The sequence below is a fragment of the Schistocerca americana genome, chromosome X, assembly GCF_021461395.2.
Source record: "Schistocerca americana isolate TAMUIC-IGC-003095 chromosome X, iqSchAmer2.1, whole genome shotgun sequence".
Lineage (NCBI taxonomy): Eukaryota > Metazoa > Arthropoda > Insecta > Orthoptera > Acrididae > Schistocerca > Schistocerca americana.
The window spans coordinates 883,334,557-883,359,528 of record NC_060130.1 but is presented as its reverse complement, the minus strand read 5'-3'; the positions used below and the strand labels follow the sequence as shown (position 1 = coordinate 883,359,528).

Below are 24,972 nucleotides of genomic sequence, written 5' to 3'. Positions count from 1 at the left end.
ATCTGGTGAGCAAGATGTATGAAACAGGCGAAATACCCTCAGACTTCAAGAAGAATATAATAATTCCAATCCCAAAGAAAGCAGGTGTTGACAGGTGTGAAAATTACCGAACTATCAGCTTAATAAGTCACAGCTGCAAAATACTAACACGAATTCTTTACAGACGAATGGAAAAACTAGTAGAAGCCAACCTCGGGGAAGATCAGTTTGGATTCCGTAGAAACACTGGAACACGCGAGGCAATACTGACCTTACGACTTATCTTAGAAGAAAGATTAAGGAAAGGCAAACCTACGTTTCTAGCATTTGTAGACTTAGAGAAAGCTTTTGACAATGTTGACTGGAATACTCTCTTTCAAATTCTAAAGGTGGCAGGGGTAAAATACAGGGAGCGAAAGGCTATTTACAATTTGTACAGAAACCAGATGGCAGTTATAAGAGTCGAGGGACATGAAAGGGAAGCAGTGGTTGGGAAGGGAGTAAGACAGGGTTGTAGCCTCTCCCCGATGTTGTTCAATCTGTATATTGAGCAAGCAGTAAAGGAAACAAAAGAAAAATTCGGAGTAGGTATTAAAATTCATGGAGAAGAAATAAAAACTTTGAGGTTCGCCGATGACATTGTAATTCTGTCAGAGACAGCAAAGGACTTGGAAGAGCAGTTGAATGGAATGGACAGTGTCTTGAAAGGAGGATATAAGATGAACATCAACAAAAGCAAAACAATGATAATGGAATGTAGTCGAATTAAGTCGGGTGATGCTGAGGGAATTAGATTAGGAAATGAGGCACTTAAAGTAGTAAAGGAGTTTTGCTATTTGGGGAGCAAAATAACTGATGATGGTCGAAGTAGAGAGGATATAAAATGTAGGCTGGCAATGGTAAGGAAAGCGTTTCTGAAGAAGAGAAATTTGTTAACATCCAGTATTGATTTAAGTGTCAGGAAGTCATTTCTGAAAGTATTCGTATGGAGTGTAGCCATGTATGGAAGTGAAACATGGACGATAAATAGTTTGGACAAGAAGAGAATAGAAGCTTTCGAAATGTGGTGCTACAGAAGAATGCTGAAGATTAGATGGGTAGATCACATAACTAATGAGGAAGTATTGAATAGGATTGGGGAGAAGAGAAGTTTGTGGCACAACTTGACCAGAAGAAGGGATCGGTTGGTAGGACATGTTCTGAGGCATCAAGGGATCACCAATTTAGTATTGGAGGGCAGCGTGGAGGGTAAAAATCGTAGAGGGAGACCAAGAGATGAATACACTAAGCAGATTCAGAAGGATGTAGGTTGCAGTAGGTACTGGGAGATGAAAAAGCTTGCACAGGATAGAGTAGCATGGAGAGCTGCATCAAACCAGTCTCAGGACTGAAGACCACAACAACAACATATTTAAAAACAAAAAGTACCAATGGTTTTGACACAAAATTATTGATTTCGACACTTCACAGACTTCAACAGAATCGTCGCCCAAACTGAAGCGTTTTGACGATGTCACTACTGAAAGATGAGGGCTGACATAGCAAGTGTATCAACCATTGTCCACCCTCCGCCTTTATGACGGCTTGAAGTCTACTGGGGACACGTTGGATATGGTGTCTGAATGTATATGGAGGATGGCAGCCCATTCTTCCTCATGAGCCGAACCCAGAGTGTAGTGATGTTGGATGGTGGGGCTGGAGCAAAGTCAACATTCTAACTCATCCCAAAGGTGTTCCATTGGGTTCAGATTGAGACTCTGGGCAGGTCACTCCATTTGAGAAATGTTATTGTCCACAGAGCATTCCCACACACATGCTGCTTTGTGACAGGGTGCATTGTCCTGTTGATAGAAACAAGCTTCGTCTCCGAATAGTTCTACTGTACGCAGTAAACAATACTGTAAAATGTGTTCATATTCTTCCCCTTTGAGCGTTTTCTGAAGTACAAAAAGGGGACAACACCCTAACCACAGAAACATCCCCATTCTGTAACACCACCTACTCCGTACTTCACAGTTGGCACAACACATGAAGGCAGGTAAAGTTATACAGGCCCTCGACAAACCGAAATCCTTCCATCGGAATTCCACAGGGTATAGAGCGATCCATCACACTAAATCACTCGTTTCTAGTCACCCACTGTCCATTGTCGTCGCTCTTTACACCGCCTCAAGCGTCGCTTACCACTGACTTCAGAAACGTGTGGTTTATGGTGAGCTGCTCGAAACTGTACCCCGTTTTCTAAACTCCAGACGCACAGTCATTGTGCTAGCTGGACTTCTGGTAGCACTTTGGAGGAACTCACGAGTGATTCCTTTTTTTTGCAACCACCTTCCGCAATGCTCAACGGTCCCTGTCCGTCAATGCACGAGTTCTTCCGGGTGTTGTTTTAGCAGTGTTCCAATCTCCGCCTTTCGACCATACAATCACATCAGCAACAACCGGCTTGGGCATCCTTAGAAGGGTTCAAATGTTCCTGAAAGATCTGTTACTCACGTGACATCCAATGAGTAGTCCACGATCGATGTCACTGAGCTCTTCCTACCGACCCATCCTGACAACACAGTACTCTCCGCCTCCTTTTATTTGGTCAAGACAGCAGAATTATTTCGTACTAACCAGTTCTAGACTTGAAAATTTTCCACTGTATTTCCGAGCGGTACAGGAGAAAAGAAAAGATATCTGTATGGTGCGAAAATAGGAAATTGACCCTCAATAACGGAAAGTGTGACGTCATCCACATGACTGCTGAAAGGTATCCGTTAAACTTCGGTTACACGATAAATCAGTCAAATCTAAAAGCCGTAAATTCAACTAAATACCTAGGAATTACAATTACGAACTACTTAAATTGGAAAGAACGGCCTTGCCGCAGTGGATACACCGGTTCCTGTCAGATCACCGAAGTTAAGCGATGTCGGGCGTGGTCGGCACTTGCATGGTTGACCATCCGGGCCGCCATGCCCTGCTGGAATTTTTCGGGGTGCACTCAGCCTCGTGATGCCAATTGAGGAGCTACTCGACCGAATAGTAGCGGCTCCGGTCAACGAAAACCATCATAACGGCCGGTAGAACGGTGTGCTGATCCCACGCCCCTCCTAACCGCATCCTCGGCTGAGGATGACACGGCGGTCTGATGGTACCGATGGGCCACTTGTGGTCTGTAGATGGCATGAGTTGAGTTAAATTGGAAAGAACATATAGAAAATGTTGCGGGGAAGGCAAATCAAAGAGTGCGTTTTATTGGCAGGACACTTAGAAAATGTAACAGATCTACTAAAGAGACTGCGTACACTACGCTTGTCCGTCCTCTTTTAGAATACTGCTGCGCGGTGTGGGATGCATACGAGATAGGATTGACGGAGTACATCGAAAAAGTTCAAAGAAGGGCAGCACGTTTTGTATTATCGCGAAATAGAGGAGGGAGTGTCACTGAAATGATACAGGATTAGGGGTGAACAACATTAGAACAAAGGCGTTTTTCGTTGCGGTTGAATCTTTTCACGAAACTTCAATCACCAAATTTCTCCTCCGAACGCGAAAATATTTTATTGTCGCTGACCTGCATAGGTAGAAACGATCACCATAATAAAACAAATGCAATCACAGTTCGCACGGAAGGATATAGATGTTCGTTTTTTTCCGCGAGGTATACGAGATTGGAATACTAGAGAATTATTATGAGGGTAGTTCGATGAACCCTCTGCCAGGCGCTTAAATATGATTTGCAAAGTATCCATGTAGATGTAGATGTAGACCATGGCCGGCCGGAGTGGCCGAGCGGTTAAAGGCGCTACAGTCTGGAACCGCACGACCGCGACGGTCGCAGGTTCGAATCCTGCCTCGGGCATGGATGTGTGTGATGTCTTTAGGCTAGTTAGGTTTAAGTAGTTCTAAGTTCTAGGGAGAAGAGAAATTTGTTAACATCCAGTATTGATTTAAGTGTCAGGAAGTCATTTCTGAAAGTATTCGTATGGAGTGTAGCCATGTATGGAAGTGAAACATGGACGATAAATAGTTTAGACAAGAAGAGAATAGAAGCTTTCGAAATGTGGTGCTACAGAAGAATGCTGAAGATTAGATGGGTAGATCATGTAACTAATGAGGAAGTATTGAATAGGATTGGGGAGAAGAGAAGTTTGTGGCACAACTTGACCAGAAGAAGGGATCGGTTGGTAGGGCATGTTCTGAGGCATCAAGGGATCACCAATTTAGTATTGGAGGGCAGCGTGGAGGGTAAAAATCGTAGAGGGAGACCACGAGATGAATACACTAAGCAGATTCAGAAGGATGTAGGTTGCAGTAGGTACTGGGAGATGAAAAAGCTTGCACAGGATAGAGTAGCATGGAGAGCTGCATCAAACCAGTCTCAGGACTGAAGACCACAACAACAACAACAACAAGTTCTAGGGGACTTATGACCACAGCAGTTGAGTCCCATAGTGCTCAGAGCCATTTGAACCATTTTTTTGTAGACCATGCGGCGGAGGGACAAACTCTGATGGAACTTATAATTTTGCTCTGTTACTGCGTACCTTTTCAAACCTTCTGACTAGTAAAATCCTCTCCTTCCCGTAGGGGTGTCTGACGTGAAATGTGAAACTTTCCCGGAGTACTGAATACATAATGATAATGTCAAGATTCAGAGTAGAGAGTAGATTTAATGTCACGTCGACGAAGACTTTATTATACAAAGAGTACAAGTTCAGAATACGCACAGATGGGGAAGGAATTTGGCTGCGTCCGTTTTTAAAGGAACCACTCTGGCATTCGTTTTAATCAATTTAAATAAAACTGGAAAGCCTAAATATGGTTTGACAGCTGAGGATTTGAACCCCTCTTCTCCCGAATGCGATTCAGTGTCGTATCAACTCAAGCGATGTAAGTGAAATTTAGGAGCAGGAACTTGCAGTTAATATCTTTTAGTAAATGTCGTCAAGAAAAGCTTGAAATGTTAAATAGAGTGTGTAATTACAAGAATGCTACAAGTTGTCTGTTCGTTGTCCTGACGGATCTGAGTTACCCGAGCAATGAAATGTGGTGCAAACTGCTGACTCAAAAGTGGTAATTATCTCAGATAACCTATACTTATTGTTGAAGCCCGTATGCGCACGGCTGCATATTTCTGTTTGTATGTGAAGGCCAATCTCAGGAACTACTGCAGGAATTTTGATACGGTTTTCACTGACAGACAGACCGATTCTCGAGGAAGCTTTGTGTATGTAATTTATTACTACTATGCCAGACAAGTCATACAATGAAGGACTGTACAACGGAAATGTACTTGAAGGCAATTTTGTAGAAAGAGAGGAAGACGTTAGATAAAGATTAGGTAAGAGATATCATAGCGCAAGAAGAACGTAACACAGCACTGAAAAACCTAAGTCGAAACACGGCCCCCGGAGTAGACGATATTCCCTCAGAACTACTAATAGCCTTAGGAGAGCCAAACAGAACAAATCTATTCCACTTAGTACGCAAGATGTATGAGGCATGCGAAATACCCTCACACTTCAAGAAGAATGTACTAACTCCAGTTCCAAAGCAAGCAGCTGCTGACCGATATGAATATTATCGAACTATAAGTTTAATGAGTCATGGTTGCAAAATACTAAGGCGAATTTCCTACAGAATAATGGAAAAACTGGTAGAAGCCGACCTCGGGGAAGATCAATTTGGGTTCCGGAGAAACGTAGGAACACGTAAGGCAACACCCACCGTGCGACTCAGCTTAGAAAACAGATACAGGAAAGGAAAAGAGACGTTTATAGCTTTTGCACATTTAGATAAAACTTTTGACAATGTCGCCCGGAATTCTCTTTAAATTCTGTAGATAGTGGGGTAAAATACAGGTAGCGGAAGATTATACACAACTTGTACAGATTCCAGACGGCAGTCATAAGAGTCGAGAGGCATGAAAGGGAAGCAGTGGTTGAGAAGAGAGTGAGACAAAGTTGTAACCTATCACAAATGTTACTCAGCCGTAAAGGAAACCAAAGAAAAATTTGGAAAATGAATTATAGTTTAGGGAGAAGAAGTAAAACCTTTGAGGTTTGCCGATGACGTTGTATTTATGTCAGAGACAGCAAAGGTATGGGATGAGCAGTTGAGCGGATGGACAGTGAGTTGAAAGGAGGATGTAAGATCAACATCAAAAAAAGCAAAACAAGGATAATGGAATGTAGTCGAATTAAATCAGGCAATACTAAGAGAATTAAATTAGGAGACGAGACACTAAAGGTAGTAGATAAGTTTTGGAATTAGGCAGTAAAACAACTACTGATGGCTGAAGTAGCGAAGATATAACATGCAGAGCACTAACGACAAGAAAAACGTTTCTGAAGAAGAGATGTTTGTTAACTCTGAGTATAGATTTAAATCTTAGGAAGTCTTTTTTGAGGGTATTTGTATGGAGTGTAGCCTTGTATGGAAGTGAAGCGTGGGTGATAAACAGTTTAGATAAAAAGAGAATAGAAGCTTTCGAAATGCGGTGCTACAGAAGAATGTTCGATATAAGACTGGTAGATCATGTAACCAACGAGGAGACACTGAACAGAATTGAGGAGAAAAGAAATTGGTGGCATAGTTTGACTAAAAGAAGGGATCGGTTGACAGGACGCGTTCTGGGATATCAAGGCATCGCCAATTTAGAACTGAAGGGAAGTGTAGACGGGTAAAAATTGTAGAGGGGGACCAAAAGATGAATACAGTAAGCAGGTTCAAAACTGCGTAGGTTGTAGTAGCTATTAAGAGATGAAGAGGCATGCACGGGATAGAGTAGCATAAAGAGCTGGATCAAACCGGTCTGAGCACGACAACAGCATCTTCAGCAGACATTTTCATTCACGTATCAAAGTACAAACTGTCATTAAAGGTGAAATTGTAACAGCCTTTAAATATAACTTGAAGAATTTAAACTGTTGAAACGTGACTGGCCGCGGTGGCAGTGCGGTTCTAGGCACTTCAGTCCGGAACCGCGTGACTGCTACGGTCGCAGGTTCGAATCCTGCCTCGGGCATGGATGTGTGTGATGTCGTTAGGTTAGTTAGGTTTAAGTAGTTCTAAGTTCTAGGGGACTGATGACTTCAGATGCTAAGTACCATAGTGCTCAGAGCCATTTTTTTGTTGAAACGTGGAAGAAACTGTGTCCTTCAACGAAGGACATTTTAGAAATCTGAAAATAAATGTAAATTCCTGCATAAAATTTTGATTACGATAAAATAACATTCGCTGTGGTACACTCCTTCTCCTTAAAAAATTCATTATAATTCTATTTTAACTTAAAAGTCTTACTCGGGAATATAAATCTTCACACGAAGCGTGAGTGGCTGCATTCACAACTCTAGACACTTAGTCACGTGATTTCAAACAACCGTCCGGTTTCCTGATTTAGGTTTACTATGCCTTCCTTAAGCGATTTCAGGTATTCCTGAGTTCTTCGGTAAACAAGACCAGACTTAGTTCCGTTTCCCTTCCTTATCAAAACGTAACTTGTGCTCCATCTATCTATCCCTGCTATCGACGGGCAGTTAAAACTGTGAGCTTCCTTCTTTTATGATTCTTTATCAGACATTACGTTTGATTATTATTTTCAAATAAAAGAATATTATAAGTAGTAGATATATTTGACCTCGTGACGTTGGTTGCCCACGTAACAAGCCAGTATTCACAGCTTGCCTCTGTTATGTATTTATGTATGAAATTCACTAGAGCTGCTGCGCCCAACTACGTAAAAAATTCTGAAGAGTGGTGAAACATACAACGTTCCCCTCTAAAAGGCTGTCCTTTGTCACACGTGTGCTGCGTGAATACGACCTTATCGTCAGCAGGCTGTCTGCCCGAAAGGTAATTTACATGAATTTACATGCAGTAACACTGCATTTATCATTGTGTCGGTAGCAAGAAAGTGAGCTTTTGTTGAACTCTGGCGCTGTAATATGTTGTGTATGGTCGTCGTTAAGCACAACTCGTGTGTTTTAATCTCTGTAGGCTAATTTGTGAAGTTTGTTTCTGACTTACAGATGCACTGCATGATCTTATTCGTTTTCGTTCAATTGCAGATTTATTGCAACAATTTGACCAGAAGAAAAGTTGAAATTATTGAACCGACAGTGGAATGGCAGATAGCGATACTGATGACAAGAAACGCACCTAAGTGGTTTCCATAATACCTATGCCACATAAAGAATTCCGCATTTTGTCGATACATCACGTTAACTGTTATTTCTTTGTGATACCTTTAAAAGACCAGTAAGTTTGTTTAATTAGAATAAGTATGTTTCGGTAAAGCTAAAGCGAAACAAATTCCTTAGCATTCTCTGTGGTTGCCATTACAATTATTATTTCGCTTATAATTTGAATAAGCGTAAATTAAAAAATAATTTTGCATAATTTGTAGTTTTGTTATACTTGTAGTTGTCCCTCTATCCTGCGTAGTTGCAATCTCTCCGACGCTGGCGTCATTTTTCCATAGATTTTTACGTCGTACGTAAGTGTAGCGCTGCTTGTACTGAATAAGCTTGCATATCACACGAACCAAATGAGATATCATTTGTGCAATGTAAGACAATACTTTATGTGATAGAAAAGCAGAACTTGAGCGTAGGACCAATTTTTTCTTAGATTTAATTTAACCAAACTGTAAGTGGAATCATAATTAATACAACTGTCTAGTTACACTCCATGACGAAGGGCAATACCTCTGACTAAATTAAATAAACTTATTGCATTTTTATAAATTTTATCTAACGTGAACAGTGCTTCTTTTACCCTGCAGCCGTGTCAATAATGATTTAAATAATGGAGTAGAGCACCAATTACGATTTTTTATACGTAGCACGACGTGTTTCAGAAATTTATTCCCCTTTTTATTATGGAAACTTACGTAGTAGATGCTGAATGTGACATCTGTCTGTCTGTTATTCTGTCTCTATCCCTGCAGTCATCTTCTTATGTTCTTACTGCAGTCACAAAATTCGAAAATATTAATCTTGAAATTGTAGATGCTAATGTTACAGGATAACATTTTTGATGTAACTACTTACAGGTGCACACTCAGATATTCACACACATGTAACACATCTTTCGCAGGTTTTATTTAATTTAAATAATAATATAGTACAAAGATAATGTGACAACATTACTTATAAAACAGTTCGGATACGAGTCGGCCGCTGTGGCCGAGCGGTTCTAGGCGTTTCAGTCTGGAACCGCGCGACCGCTACGGTCGCAGGTTCGAATCCTGCCTTGGGCATGGATGTGCGTGATGTCCTTAGGTTAGTTAGGTTTAAGTAGTTCTAATGTCTAGGGGACTGATGACCTCAGATGTTAAGTCCCATAGTACTCAGAGCCATTTTTGAAGTTCGGATACGGAACACCTTCGATCACATGTCGATGCAGCATAAGGTTCAAATGGCTCTGAGCACTATGGGACTTAACAGCTGTGGTCATCAGTCCCCTAGAACTTAGAACTACTTAAACCTAACTAACCTAAGGACATCACACACATCCATGCCCGAGGCAGGATTCGAACCTGCGACCGTAGCAGTCGCGCGGTTCCGGACTGCGCGCCTAGAACCGCGAGAATGCAGCATAAGGTACTGAGAATGTCCCCATAAAGAGTGTTCGCATTTTGTCGCTCATCAGAATGCAGAAAACACGCTCACTCATATAGTGTTTTTGTTACATTATGCATAGGGGATGGCACGTACCAAATATGTTAGATATTTCTTTTAAGAAATAGGAGCGTAGTACACACAATAAAGACACACGACTAATAAAAATAGATTCTATGTCATTTTGTCACAGCTGATTACGCATTAGTCTCTGGTACTGACTTCGTCATATGCTACAGAGCGGCTCTGTAATGAGGTCAAAATCTCCCTGTCGTGTCCAGATCGCGCCAATTTCAAACCTCATGCTGGGAAATGGAGACGATTTCCAGGTCATTATTGTGACGACTGGTAAATTATGATTTCTCACCACACATTTGAGAATAAGCTATAGTCACTACAACGATCACATACAGGCACACAATCGAATAAAACGTGGTGATAGATTTCAGTTTCTGAAAAATATTCTGGCTCAGGAAACGACCATTATTCGTTGAATATTTGTCCCGATGACACCGAATCAATGCTGATTTGTCTTTTAGCCGTTACAAAACTCTGGTGAACCATTTCAAACAAACGGCAATGAATGTTGTCGTGTTGAATGAAAGATAGCGCCTGTCCGCATACTGCGCGAGCTACTCGTGAATTGTTGCATTGACTCGAGTGTTAATTTTTGAACCTCCACCGTCCAATCCAGATGTTCTACTTAGCGAATTTTACTTGCTTTCGAAGTTTAAAGAATAAATGACTGGAAAGGCTTTTGCAAAAACGACGTTATTAAAGGAGTCACATTGTCAGAAGAGGCTCTAGCGTCTGGGCTGCCACAAGGTAATGTGATAGGAGGCCCTCAACAAAAACAAATGTCATGTAGTGTCGGTAAATACACGAAAAGATCCGATATCATATGACGACGCGGTTTGTTTATCAGCCACAGGGCCGCGCGGGATTAGCAGAGCGGTCTGGGGCGCTGCAGTCATGGACTGAGCGGCTGATCCCGGCGGAGGTTCGAATCCTCCCTCGGGCATGGATGTGTGTGTTTGTCCTTAGGATAATTTAGGTTAAATAGTGTGTAAGCTTAGGGACTGATGACCTTAGCAGTTAAGTCTCATAAGATTCCACACACATTTGAACATTTTTGAACATCAGCCACTGGAATCGTTCACAGCATTCAAGTATCTAGCAGTTTCTGTTCGGAGTGATGTAAAGTGGTGGAATGACCAGACAGACATAACCGCGTGGAAGCTAGACGCCAGACTCAGGTGAAATGGAAGAAAAAATTAATGAAATATTTTCGGTCTCTTGGCGTGTGTTGTCGCAACGTTTCTATGAGTTTTCTGGTAGTCATCTTAAGGCGAAGACTTCCCCTGAAGAACATGAGCAAAAAACTCGTCGAATCAAGGCGACAACACGTTTCCAAGATTCGGCTGAGAACCCGACAAGATTTCATCGACGAAATTCACAGAGAAAGCCTGCAGTCTCCTGAGAAATTATAATACTTCAGCGAAACATATCTCTTACGGAATCCTCTCCGACCAGTTTTTGAGTAGCGTTTCATTTGCCGGTCTGAACCCTTACCATGTTATACTTCCAGAGAGATAGAAAATACCAAAAAAAAGAGCAGCATGGTTTGTCAATAATTTGTCTAGACAACGTGAGTGGCACAGAACTGCAGCGGGAAACTACGAGAAAGACTTCGTGCATTGTAAAGTGCCTTTCTCACAAAATTAATATATATATTAAAAAGGAACTATACAATGTGCGTGCCACTAAAACTCAGAATTGAGTTCCGGTACAGTCAGAGGTGTGGTAGCCCTCTATCCACCATCCATGAATGAGGTTTCTGATTTTACCAGAATGCGTGCTTTTGAAGATAGAAGGGCTGGGAAGTTTCGCCCTCTTGAAATTTCTAGAACATTCCAGAACATCCGAGAGTATTCGAGACCATTCCACATTTCAGAATGTTCCGGAATGTTCCACAATGATCCGGGATGTTCTGGAATGTTCGTGAATAGTCTCGAACATTCGGGAAGATTCAAGAATGTTCTGGAACATCCCAGATCATTGTGGAACATTCCAGAACACCCTCGAATATTGTGGAATGTTCTGGAACATTGTGGACTATTTGAAGCCTTTTTGGTATGTTGTGGAATTCGCCCCAGGTGTGGCTATCCATTGGTAGTGCTATATAAAGCCAAATCCGTCGTGGGTTCGAACGTCAGTTTCTTTTCAGTGTCGAACGGGGGAACAGGAAAAGTAGTTCAGCGAGTGAATACAACAAACTGCGAAAATTTCAAACCTTTACAAAATATTTTCTCTCTGACAGTCCCTACAAAACAACGAAAGGAGAAATGTTCATCACTTACTACTTTTCCGCTGTTCATGCAGTAAAAGTTCCGCATCGTGCATGACGTTTAAATTTATTAATTCTTTGTTACTAAATTTTTTCGCAATATGCTATACCGTTTACGACACTAAGTTTAGGAGATAATAACATCATAAACAGTGAGATGACAGAAAAACTGCGGCATCGTGCATGACGTTTAAATTTATTAATTCTTTGTTACTAAATTTTTTCGCAATATGCTATACCGTTTACGACACTAAGTTTAGGAGATAATAACATCATAAACAGTGAGATTACAGAAAAACTGCGGCATTGTGCATGACGTTTAAATTTATTAGCCGGCCGGAGTGGCCGAGCGGTTCTAGGCGCCACAGTCTGGAGCCGCGAGACCGCTACGGTCGCAGGTTCGAATCCTGCCTCGGGCATGGATGTGTGTGATGTCCTTAGGTTAGTTAGGTTTAAGTAGTTCTAAGTTCTAGGGGACTGATGACCTCAGAAGTTAAGTCCAATAGTGCTCAGAGCCATTTGAACCACTTAGATTTATTACTTTGCTGCTACTAACTCCATTCGAAGCATATTTTGCAGCTGAATGTTCCTATAAAATTATATGATTGTACGACACATAGTTCGGAACATATGACATCATAAACATGAAGTACTAGGCCAGACACTGCGTGATATGGGCGCGGATGCAACGCTGTGTTTCTCCGCTAGTTCCAAAAAAAAATGGCTCTGAGCACTATGGGACTTAACTTCTGAGGTCATCAGTCCCCTAAAAATTAGAACTACTTAAAACTAACTAACCTAAGGATATCACACACATCCATGCCCGAGGCAGGATTCGAACCTGCGACCGTAGCGGTCGTGCGGTTCCAGACTGAAGCGCCTAGAACCGCTCGGCCACTCCGGCCGGCCGCTAGTTCCAGAATAAGCGAAAAAACATATTACTCCTTTCAACATAAATCTAACGTAATTTCCAAGACGGCAAAATTAGATAATCACACAGAGGTGTCTTTCTTCCCACTTACCATCGACGCTTGGAACAGGAAGGGGACAACATGAAACTCACACGCTTTGTACCCTCGCCACACGCCGTGCATTGCTTTGCGGAGTATGTATCAAGTTAACACGGAAATAAGTGCATCTGCTTAAACTGCCCTCTTAAAACTTTCCAAGGGAAGAAGGCGAAGGTCAAATGATCAAACCTTAGCGTTACTGATTTTTCTACAGAGTGGGAAAAATAAAAATGGCTCGGAGAATATTTACGACACCACCGACACGGGATTGAATCTTTTTAATGAATATCACAGGAGGTGTTGGAGATGGCCACCGTTGATGCTGTTGCAGCGGCGTACGGGGCTTACCAAACTGAGACACGCGCAGCAACCCTGCCTGAGGGATACCCGTAATAGCGTTGTAGTGTTCTGCTGTAGCTCTTACAGTGTATTGCCCTCCAGTAACAATCATAGGGAGAGATATCAGACGACCGAGGTGGCCAGGAAATAGCATTGCCTTTGCTGGTTGTCCTCTCCTCACCGAACACCATATGCACTCGTAACGAGGTTGTCAAGGCGATGTGTGCTGCTGCTCCAACTTGCCAAAAATATTCATACAGTCGTACATTTTCTGGGACTCGAGTCACATCTGGATTAAATAGTTTCTGGGCATACCGGCTAGCATTAATAAAGCATGTTGAAGAAATCGTGTTACTTTGAGGCCAACGGTGATTGGGCAACAAACACCAATCTTGAGACAATTTAACTACTCTTCAAAGTACTGACGAGAATTTTCTGATGAATAATTGCGTGTTTTCTGTGATAGGCAGTTCTCCTGTTCATTAACTAGGGTCAGTTCCGCCTCAATCTTACAGTGAAGAGCCAAAGAAACTGGTACACCTGCCTAATATCGTGGAGGGCCCCCGCGACCACTCAGAAGTACTGCAGCACGACGTGTCATGGACTCGACTAATGTTTGAAGTAGTGCTAGAGGGAACTGACACCATGAATCCTGCAGGGCTGTCCATAAATCTATAAGAGTACGACGGGGTGGAGATCTCTTCTGAACAGCACGTTGCGAGGCACCCCAGATATGCTCAATATTGTTCGTGTCTGGGGCGCTTGGTGGCCAGCGGATGTGTTTAAACTCAGATGAGTGTTCTGGAGGCACTCTTTAGCAATTCTGGATGTGTGGGGTGTCGCATTGTCCTGCTGGAATTGCCCAAGTCCGTGGGATTTCACAATGGACATGAATGGATGCACGTGATCAGACAGAATGCTTACGTACATATCGCCTGTCAGAGTTGTATTTAGATGTATCAGAGTTCCCATATCACTCCAACTGCACACACCTCACACCATTACAGAGCCTCCACCAGGTTGAGCAGTCCCTTGCTGACGTGCAGGGTCCATGGATTCAGGAGATTGTCTCCATACCCGTACACGTCCATCCGCTAGATACAATTTGAAACAACACTCATCCGGCCAGGCAACATGTGTCCAGTCATCAACAGTCCAATGTCGGTGTTGACGGGCCCAGGCGGGGCATAAAGGTTTGTGTCGTGCAGTCTTCAAGGGTACATGAGCGGGCCTTCGGCTCTGAAAGCTCATATCGATGACGTTTCGTTGAATGGTTCGCACGTTGACACTTTTTGATAGCCAAGCATTGAAATCTGTAGCAATTTGCGGAAGGGTTGCACTTCTGTCACGTTGAACGATTCTCTTCAGTCGTCGTTGGTCACGTTCTTGCAGGATCTTTTTTCCGGCTGCAGCGATGTCGGAGATTTGAAGTTTTACTTGATTCCTGATATTCACCAGATACTCACGAAATAGTCGTAGGGGAAATTCCCCAGTTCATTGCTACCTCGGAGATGATGTGTCCCATTCCTCGTGCCCCGACTATAGACCACGCTCAGACTCCCTTAAATCTTGATAACCTGCCATTGTAGCAGCAGTAACCCATCTAACAACTGCGCCAGGCGTTGCCAATCGCAGCACTGTATTCTGCCTGTTCACATGCCTCTGTATTTGAATACGTATGCCTATACCAGTTTCTTTGGTACTTCAGTGTATAAACATTTTCCGGGCCCCACTGTACTTCAGTTCTACAAAATGTGGATTTCGCTCGTAATATATAATTTATAGAAATGTCGGTATATTCTGCGATAGCACCGTTGTGTGTCGTATTGAACTCTAAGCTGTGTCTCCATTATATCATAACATAGAATGTCAGACTGCCCTACACATGGAGAATTGCTGCGGGACCATTATTGCTGGCACAACCACCTGTATTCCCACTATTATCAGAGCTCAAAGTTTAAACTTCCCTCCCACGTGCGGGCTGTTTACTCGTTACACAGGCAAAAAGCAGTATGGCGTGCAAGCAAACTTCACCCACGAACTTCTGGACATTATTTACAGACGTAAGCTGGCAGTTTTTATGTTCTGAAGCTGTAGTCTTGGTGACTCTGCAGCGAGCAAACCTTTTCTGCCATTTTTTACGCTAGTACTGAGTGAGGTAGTAGAGTTGTTAGCACATTGAACTTCCAGCTAGGAGGACGACGGTTCAAATCCCCGTCCGACCATCCATATTTAGATTTTGTGTGATTTCCCTAAATAGCTCCGGTGAAATAAATGCTGGAATGGTTCCTTTGGAAGGGCACAGCCGATTTCCTTCCCCATCCTTGAAACAATCCGAGGTTCTGCTTCGTCTGTAATGGCCTGGATGAAGACAGAACGTTGAACTATACTCGTTCCTCCTACTTCTTTACACTCGTTTAACATTAAAAATATCATTACTCTCATGAAGTAATGAATCGACAGGGGACGTCAAATTGATTCGTTACTTCCAGAAAGTTTTGACACCGCTCCTCACAAGCGGCTTCTAATGAAACCGCTTCCCTATGGAGACTCGTCTCAATCGTGCGACTGTATTCGTGATTTCCTGTCAGAGAGGTCACAGTTCGCAGTAATAGTTGATGGAAAGTCATCGAACAGAACAGAAGTAATGTCTAGCGTTCCCTAAGGAAATGTTAAAGGCCTTCTGCTGTTCCTAAACTATATAAACGATATAGGAGACAATCTGAACATCCCTCTTAGGTTATTTTCAGATTATGCTGTCATTTGTCGAATTTTAAAGTCATCAGATAATCAAAACCAACTGCAAAATAATTTAGCAAGATATCTGTATGGTATTAAAAGTGGCAAATGACTCTAAATAATGAAAAGCGTGAAGTCATCCACACGAGCTTTAAAGGAATTCGCTAAATTTCGGTTACACGGTAAATCACACATATGAGTATCTAAATGCTGTGAATTCAACTAAATAGTAAGGGATTACAATTACAAATAACTTAAATTGGAACGGTCACATGGATACCGTTGTGGGAAAAGCGAAGCTAAGACTGTGATTAACTGGCAGAACACTTAGAAAATGCTACAGATCTACTAAAGAGACTGCCTACGTTACACTTCTTCGTGTTCTTCTGGAGTATTGCTGGTGAGTGAAATTTCGTGAGAAGTTTCCGCTGCAAGAAAAACGCCTTCGTTTTAATGATGTCCACCCCAAATCCTGTATCATGTCCGTGACACTCTCTCCCTTATTTCAGGATAATACAAAGCGTGCTGCTCTTCTTTGAACTTTGTCGATATACTCCGTTAATCCTATCTGGTAAGGATCCCAGACGGCGCAGCAGTACTCCAAAAGTGGACGTACTAGTGTAGTGTAGGCAGTCTCTTTAGTAGATCTGTTACATTTTCCAGGTGTTCTGCGAATAAAACGCAGTCTTTCGTTTGCATTTCCCACAACATTTTCTATGTATTCTTTCCAATTTAAGTTGTTTATAATTGTAATTCCTAGGTATTTAGTTGAATTTACAGTCTTCAGATTTGACTGACTTATCGTGTAACCGAAGTTTAACGGATGCCATTTAGCATTAATATGGATGACCTCACACTTCTTATTACTTAGGGTCAAAAAATGGCTCTGAACCCTGTGGGACTTAACATCTGAGGTCATCAGTCCCCTAGAACTTAGAACTACTTAAACCTAACTAACCTAAGGACATCACACACATCCATCCCCGAGGCACGATTCGAACCTGCGACCGTAGCAGTCGCGCGGTTCCGGACTGAAGCGCCTAGAACCGCTCGGCCACCACGGCCGGCACTTAGGGTCAGTTGTTAATTTCTGTACCTTACGTATATCTTTTCTAAATCGAATTATAATTTGTTTTGATCCGCTGATAGCTTTACTAGACGGTAAACAATAGCAGCATCTGCAAAAAACTCAAGACGACCGCTCATACTGTCTCCTAAATCGTTTATACAGGGTGTTACAAAAAGGTACGGCCAAACTTTCAGGAAACATTCCTCACACACAAATAAAGAAAAGATGTTATGTGGACATGTGTCCGGAAACGGTTAATTTCCATGTTAGATCTCATTTTAGTTTCGTCAGTATGTACTGTACGTCCTCGACTCACCGCCAGTTGGCCCAATTGAAGGAAGGTAATGTTGACTTCGGTGCTTGTGTTGACATGCGACTCATTGCTCTACAGTACTAGCATCAAGCACATCATTACGTAGCATCAACAGGTTAGTGTTCATCACGAACGTTGTTTTGCAGCCAGTGCAAAGTTTACAAATGCGGAGTTGGCAGATGCCCATTTGATGTATGGATTAGCACAGGGAAATAGCCGTTGCACGATACGTTTGTATCGAGACAGATTTCCAGAACGAAAGTGTCGCGACAGGAAGACGTTCGAAGCAATTGATCGTCGTCTTAAGGGAGCACGGAACATTCCGGCCTATGACTCGCGACTGGGGAAGACCTAGAATGACGAGGACACCTGCAATGAACGAGGCAATTCTTCGTGCAATTGACGATAACCCTCAAGTCAGCGTCAGAGAAGTTGCTGCTGTACAAGGTAACGTTGACCACGTCATTGTATGAAGAGTGCTACGGGAGAACCAGTTGTTTCCGTACCATGTACAGCGTGTGCAGGCACTATCAGCAGCTGATTGGCCTCCACGGGTACACTTCTCCGAATGGTTCCTCCAACAATGTGCCAATCCTCATTTCACTGCAAATGTTCTCTTTACGTATGAGGCTTCATTCCAACGTGATCAAATTGTAAATTTTCACAATCAACATGTGTGGGCTGACGAGAATCCGCACGCAATTGTGCAATCACGTCATCAACACAGATTTTCTGTGAACGTTTGGGCAGGCATTGTTGGTGATGTTTTGATTGGGCCCCATGTTCTTCCACCTACGCTCAATGGAGCACGTTATCATGATTTCATACGGGATACTCTACCTGTGCTGCTAGAACATGTGCCTTTACAAGTACGACCCAACATGTGGTTCATGCACGATGGAGCTCCTGCACATTTCAGTCGAAGTGTTCGTACGCTTCTCAACATCAGATTCGGTGACCGATGGATTGGTACAGGCGGACCAATTCCATGGCCTCCACGCTCTCCTGACCTCAACCCTCTTGACTTTCATTTATGGGGGCATTTGAAACCTCTTGTCTACGCAACCCCGGTGCCAAATGTAGAGACTCTCCGTGCTCGTATTGTGGACGGCTGTGATACAATACGCCATTCTCCAGGGCTGCATCAGCGCATCAGGGATTCCATGCGACGGAGGGTGGATGCATGTATCCTCACTAACGGAGGACATTTTGAACATTTCCTGTAACAAAGTGTTTGAAGTCACGCTGGTACGTTCTGTTGCTGTGTGTTTCCATTCTATGATTAATGTGGTTTGAGGATAAGTAATAAAATGAGCTCTAACGTGGAAAGTAAGCGTTTCCGGACACATGTCCACATAACATATTTTCTTTCTTTGTGTGTGAGGAATGTGTCCTGAAAGTTTGGCCGTACCTTTTTGTAACACCCTTTATAAATAAGGAGCGTAGAAAAGACGACCTGCCGGCCGGAGTGGCCGTGCGGTTCTAGGCGCTACAGTCTGGAGTCGAGCGACCGCTACGGTCGCAAGTTCGAATCCTGCCTCGGGCATGGATGTGTGTGATGTCCTTAGGTTAGTTAGGTTTAATTAGTTCTAAGTTCTAGGCGACTGATGACCTCAGACGTTAAGTCGCATAGTGCTCAGAGCCATTTGAACCATTTTGAGCCAAAGAAGACCTATAACACTACCTAGTGGAACACCAGAAATCACTTCTGTTTTACTCGATGACTTTCCGTCAATTGCTACGAACTGTGACCTCTCTGATAGGAAATCAGGAATCCTGCCTCATAACGATATTCCATAAGCACACAGTTCCACTAAAAGCCGCTAGAGTGCTACAGTGTCAAAAGCATTCTGGAAATCTATAAATACGGAATAAATTTGAAATCCATTATCAATACTACTCAACACTTTGCGTGAATAAAGAACTAGTTGCGTTTCGCAAGAATGATGGCCGGTCGCTGTGGCGGTTCTAGGCGCTGCAGTCCGGAACCACGCGGCTGCTACGGTCGCAGATTCGAATCCTGCATCGGGCATGGATGTGTGTGATGTCCTTAGGTTAGTTAGGTTTACGTAGTTCCAAGTCTAGGGGGCTGATGATCTCAGATGTAAAGTCCCATAGTGCTCAGAGCCATTTGAACCATCTCAACAAGAATGATGCTTTCTAAATTCGTGTTGACTGTATGTCAACAGACCCTTCTCTTTGAGGTAATTCATATTGTCTAAACGCAATATATGTTCCAAAATCCTGCTGCATAATGACATTAACGATATGAGCCTACTTCGTTTCTTGAATATTGGTGTGACCTGTGCAACTTTCCAGTCTTTGGGTACGGATCTTTTGCCTAACGAGCGATTGTGTATGATTGTTAAGTATGGAGCTGCTGCATCAGCACACTCTGAAAGAAACTTCATTGGCATACAACGGAAGACGTCCGGCACCAATGGTTTTCCCGATACGACGTGTGCAAAAGTGCAGTCATGCCATGTTACAACACTGTGAATGTCTAAGACGGTGTTTATTTCGAAACACCGCAAGTGAAGCGTAAATCATAAAGTGCCCTCGTTTGATTTTATCGTCATTCCGGATACCTATGCACCGGTAAATAGCGTTCCGACAGCACGTATGTCGGTCGTGGCTTGACAATACCATTGGATTTTTTTTTTAATAATATTTAAAAGCTTTGGTGTATTCCAGCTCTGTTGGTAAAGTCGACGAAGTCCGGGGACGCATTGTGGATATTTGTTAATACATTCGGAAACCACCTGGAATTTTTTGGACGGAACAGGTATCGATCAGGAGCCTGCCTTCACGTGAACAGTGACCATAGTGTGTGTTAGCAACATTTCTGTGACCGAGACGCTCTCACCACTGCCAAACAAACAAAAGACGAACGCATCCCGCAATAGCAAAACAAGACACACGAAATGGCGAGGCGAGATGACACAGAAACGTGTATATATTTAGTGCAGAGAAAGTGCTCTGAGCTAATATCTAAGACATGCATATGAAAGAACAGGAAGAATGACATAAAGAACAAAAACCGTGAGTAACGACACTGTTTATATTAATAAGTAAAGCATGCGAACTGTTCATGAACCTAGTAAACAAAATTGTAAGGCAAAAAAACCATATTGTTAGAGTGACCGCTGAAGATGTTTCAGAATAAAGCGAAACGCGTTTAGTCTTAATAAGACTTCAATTACAGTTGCAAAAGACTGTATTTAACCTGTACAATTTGCATAAAAATTATTCCTGAGTGGTGCCTGGGCAGCTCAGTCGGTGAAATCAAGGCAAGCGTTCACTCCGGCAAACTGTTTACCTTTGCCAAAATAGCGCACAGTCCCACAGAATGAAATATTCGTTCTGGATATACATGCAGGACATCTTTTCCTTCATTTGGTCAGAGGAAGTAATCCTCTAAACTTTGCCCAGGTATTTTTGATGTACAATGTGCAAATGGTTCAAATGGCTCTAAGCACTATGGGACTTACAAGGGAACCTCCCCATCGCACCCCCCTCAGATTTAGTTATAAGTTGGCACAGTGGATAGGCCTTGAAAAACTGAACACAGATCAATCGAGAAAACAGGAAGAAGTTGTGTAGAACTGTGAAAAAATAAGCAAAATATACAAACTGAGGAGTCCATGCGCAAGATAGGCAACATCAAGGACAGTACCACCACAGGAGCGCCGTGGTCCCGTGGTAGCGTGAGCAGCTGCAGAAAGAGAGGTTCTGGGTTCAAGTCTACCTTTGAGTGAAAAATTTTACTTTCTTTATTTTTGCATAGTTATTATCTGTCCGTTCGTTCATTGACGTCTCTGTTCACTGTAATAAGTTTAGTGTCTGTGTTTTGCGACCGCATCGCAAAACCGTGCGATTAGTAGACGAAAGGACGTGCCTCTCCAATGAGAACCGTAAACATTTGATCGCAAGGTCATAGGTCAACCGATTCCTACACAGGAAAACACATCTGATATATTATATACGACATGGTGACGGCATGTGCGTCACATGACAGGAATATGTTGTCGACCCACCTAACTTGTACACTTGGCGAATGGGTAAAAAGATTCTTCTACCTTGCCTGATTTAGGTTTTCTTGTGGATGTGATAATCACTCCCAAAAAAGTGATGAAAACATAAGAGTTTGTCACATAAACTGAAAATAAAAAATTAAACTTTTCACTCGATGGAGGATTTGAATGAAGGACCTTTCATTCCGCAGCTGCTCACGTTACCACGAGACCACGGCGCTCCTGCGTTCCCATTCTCCTTGACGTTGCTTATCTTTCCATTAACTACTCAGTTTGTATATTTTGCTTATTTTTTCACAGTCCCACACAATTTCTTCCTGTTTTCTCAATTGATCTGTGTTCAGTTTTTCAAGGCCTATCCACTGTGCCAACTTATAACTAAATCTGAGGGGGGTGCGATGAGGAGGTTCCCTTGTTAGAACTACTTAAACCTGACTAACCTAAGGACATCACACACATCCATACCCGAGGCAGGACTCGAACCTGCGACCGTAGCAGCCGCGTGGTGCTGGACTGAAGCGCCTATAACCGCTCCGCCACAGCGGCTGGCATGTACAATGTATACTTTGATAAAAATAATGGCTTGTCTGTAAATAATTACTCGTGCGTAAAGTGCTGCTACTCGCTTCAGCCTCTTTTCAGTGACTCAAATGATAGCTGCAAGGTTTCCAATTCACATAAAAATAATCCAGCTAACCTTCACCTATCTGCGCGCGTATCAGCAGTAAGCGTGAGAAGCAGTAAGTTTGGTGGATGTCTCGTAATTGATATCGCGTTACGACTCTTGAAAATTGCGCAGTAAATCGTATCGGCGCACGTTGCCCGTATTTAAGCATCAGTGGCGCGGGCAGTTGCACTCGAAGAGCGGGCCGTGCGGCCTCGGCCTCCATTTTATCGCGCTTTTGTTGCGCTCCCTGAGGGATTGCAGTATCGATGCCGGAGTAATGGACCAATAAAGAGGCTCCGTGGCCACTGCACACTGGCTGCCGCCATCGCGTGTCCTGCCAACTGCCTCCATAAATATTTTCAAGTGAAAGGAACTGCTTCCTGTAACCCTCGAGTTGTGGGTGCTCCCTGTTTCCGTCATTGTAGTTACTGCGTAGCACTCGACGCGTTTCTTCGCGTCGCATTATATAGTCCGATTACTAGTATGTGTGCGTGCATTAGTAAAGGTCCCTGCAACCATCTTTATTCAAAATCCTCTAAGAGTGCGAATTTAGTTTGTCCCTGTGAAGTTGCAGTCCAGCGACTGTTCTGGGTGTTTGGGTCAGTACGTGGAGATTTCACGCCACATTAACTTCTTACACCCTTTATTTTTCTCTTCCACCAAAAACAAAATATTGCTGGTCCTTTACTTTTGTACGTACAGTGAATGCCGCTAACGTTCGTCCAACTCTCTTTCTCTCCAGTTATTTCAATATCACACACATTGGATTTCGTATTAAACTGGCTCATACTCAATTTCGTAATAAGCAGTAAGTAAGAAGACAGAATGATTTAGTGGAAGAATGCAAATATACATTGCGAATACCCTTAGCTGTTGACTTCGAATGCATTCGAAACTTCTGAAAATAGCGAAATTATGTTTTTGGTGTTGATAGTAAGCAAAGAAATGAGTGTCCATCGAGATTCAGAGGCAACTATTATTTCTCAATAGCTTTCATTTTTAATAGCATTCGATGCCTAATGAAACTAGGCATACAATGATATGAGATACGTCGGGATCGTCGCAAAAATAGCCAAGGGATGTGGTAAACGTGATTAAAATTAGCAGTTCTACATCTGTTGTCCTAATTGTCTTATGGATAGTAGTATCCTGCAACGGGAGACTTCGGCCTTACGTTTAGCACATTCTCGCCTGTTTTTATGAAAAATTACGATAGGAACATTGGCATGTTCTATGTCAGTAGACCACTATTTTCGCAACATATCAAACGAAATTAAATAAATAAATCGTTCGATAAGAAAGTATTTCGTAGTTACCTCCATACCTCGGTAGATAAAAGAGTGAGCAGCACGAATCATAGCCGGCCGCGGTGGCCGAACGGTTCTAGGCGCTTCAGTCCGGAACCGCGCTACTGCTACGGTCGGTCGCAGGTTCAAATCCTGCCTCGGGCACGGATGTGTGTGATGTCCTTAGATCAGTTAGGTTTAAGTAGTTCTAAGTTCTAGAGAATCGAAGCATTTGAGATGTGGTGCTATAGACGAATGTTGAAAATTAGGTGGACTGATGAGGTAAGGAATGAGGAGGTTCTACGCAGAATCGGAGAGGAAAGGAATATGTGGAAAACACTGATAAGGAGAAGGGACAGGATGATAGGACATCTGCTAAGACATGAGGGACTGACTTCCATGGTACTAGAGGGAGCTGTTGAGGGCAAGAACTGTAGAGGAAGACAGAGATTGGAATACGTCAAGCAAATAATTGAGAGACGTAGGTTGACCAAAAAAAAAAAAAGAAAGTTCTAGGGGACTGATGACCTCCGATGTTAAGTTCAATAGTGTTCAGAGCCATTTGAACGAATCATACAGCAAAATACCTGCCCTTTTCGCGTTTTCGCTATCCAGCAAACTTCCTTTCATAACTTCAATGTTTCGCTCACCATTGAGGTTAGCAGCTAGCGGTGTGTAAAATCTGAATTTTCAAATTTTGATGCTGGTGAAATGAAGACCATATTCCGTTAGAGTAGCTATAATTGCTTGGCATTTAAATCTTTGGCCGCGCCATTTGCTCGCAAATTAAAACAAACGTTATTCGTTGCGATAATGTCTCTGCACATACGGAAAAATATGAAAGATGTTACTTTTAAAGAACGATAACTAATTGTATTTCGTTGCGAAAAGGAAAGGTATAAGATGAAAATTAGCGACAAATGGTTCAAATGGCTCTGAGCACTATGGGACTCAACTGCTGTGGTCATAAGTCCCCTAGAACTTAGACCTGCTTAAACCTAACTAACCTAAGGACATCACTTACATCCATGCCCGAGGCAGGATTCGAACCTGCGACCGTAGTGGTTGTGCGGTTCCAGACTGTAGCAATTAGCGACAATTATAGTATTTCAAAGAGCACAGAAATAATATAATATGAAGGTTTGAGAAGGGAGAGAATGGAGTGATATACCAAAGAGCAGTCCTGAAAAAGTTCAGATGGAAAGTCATTTTAAGTGTAGCGAAAAACAGATTTCGCGCTTCTGAAAAAGAAGCTAAAATGTTGTAGGAGCGTACGAGCCTCAATCCCAAAACAATCCACAGAATACCGAGAGTTGGACACCAGAAACACATAAATCAATTTCAACCGTGATACTGTTTATTGTCCGGATCATTCGAAGAAATGGTGCTGATTAAAGGCTGTATGAGAAAGGTAGACGAAAACCAGACTTTAAAAGAGCATCTGTCTGGGGTAATGATCAGAATCCTAGATAATTCGTTGGGCAAAATTGGCTGCTTTGTAACCGTGAGAAACTGGTCGAGATATCGATGGAAATCCCATTATCAATCCAAATGAAACTGTATGACAGGAGCTAG

The 24,972-nt window shown here is 42.7% G+C and overlaps 1 protein-coding gene across 1 annotated transcript in view; it reads left to right on the top strand.

Annotated features, from left to right (window-relative positions):
• The window catches only part of LOC124556370 (circadian locomoter output cycles protein kaput), an 815,111-nt gene that overhangs the window by 646,945 nt on the left and 143,194 nt on the right, over nt 1-24,972 (top strand). The window lies entirely within an intron of this gene.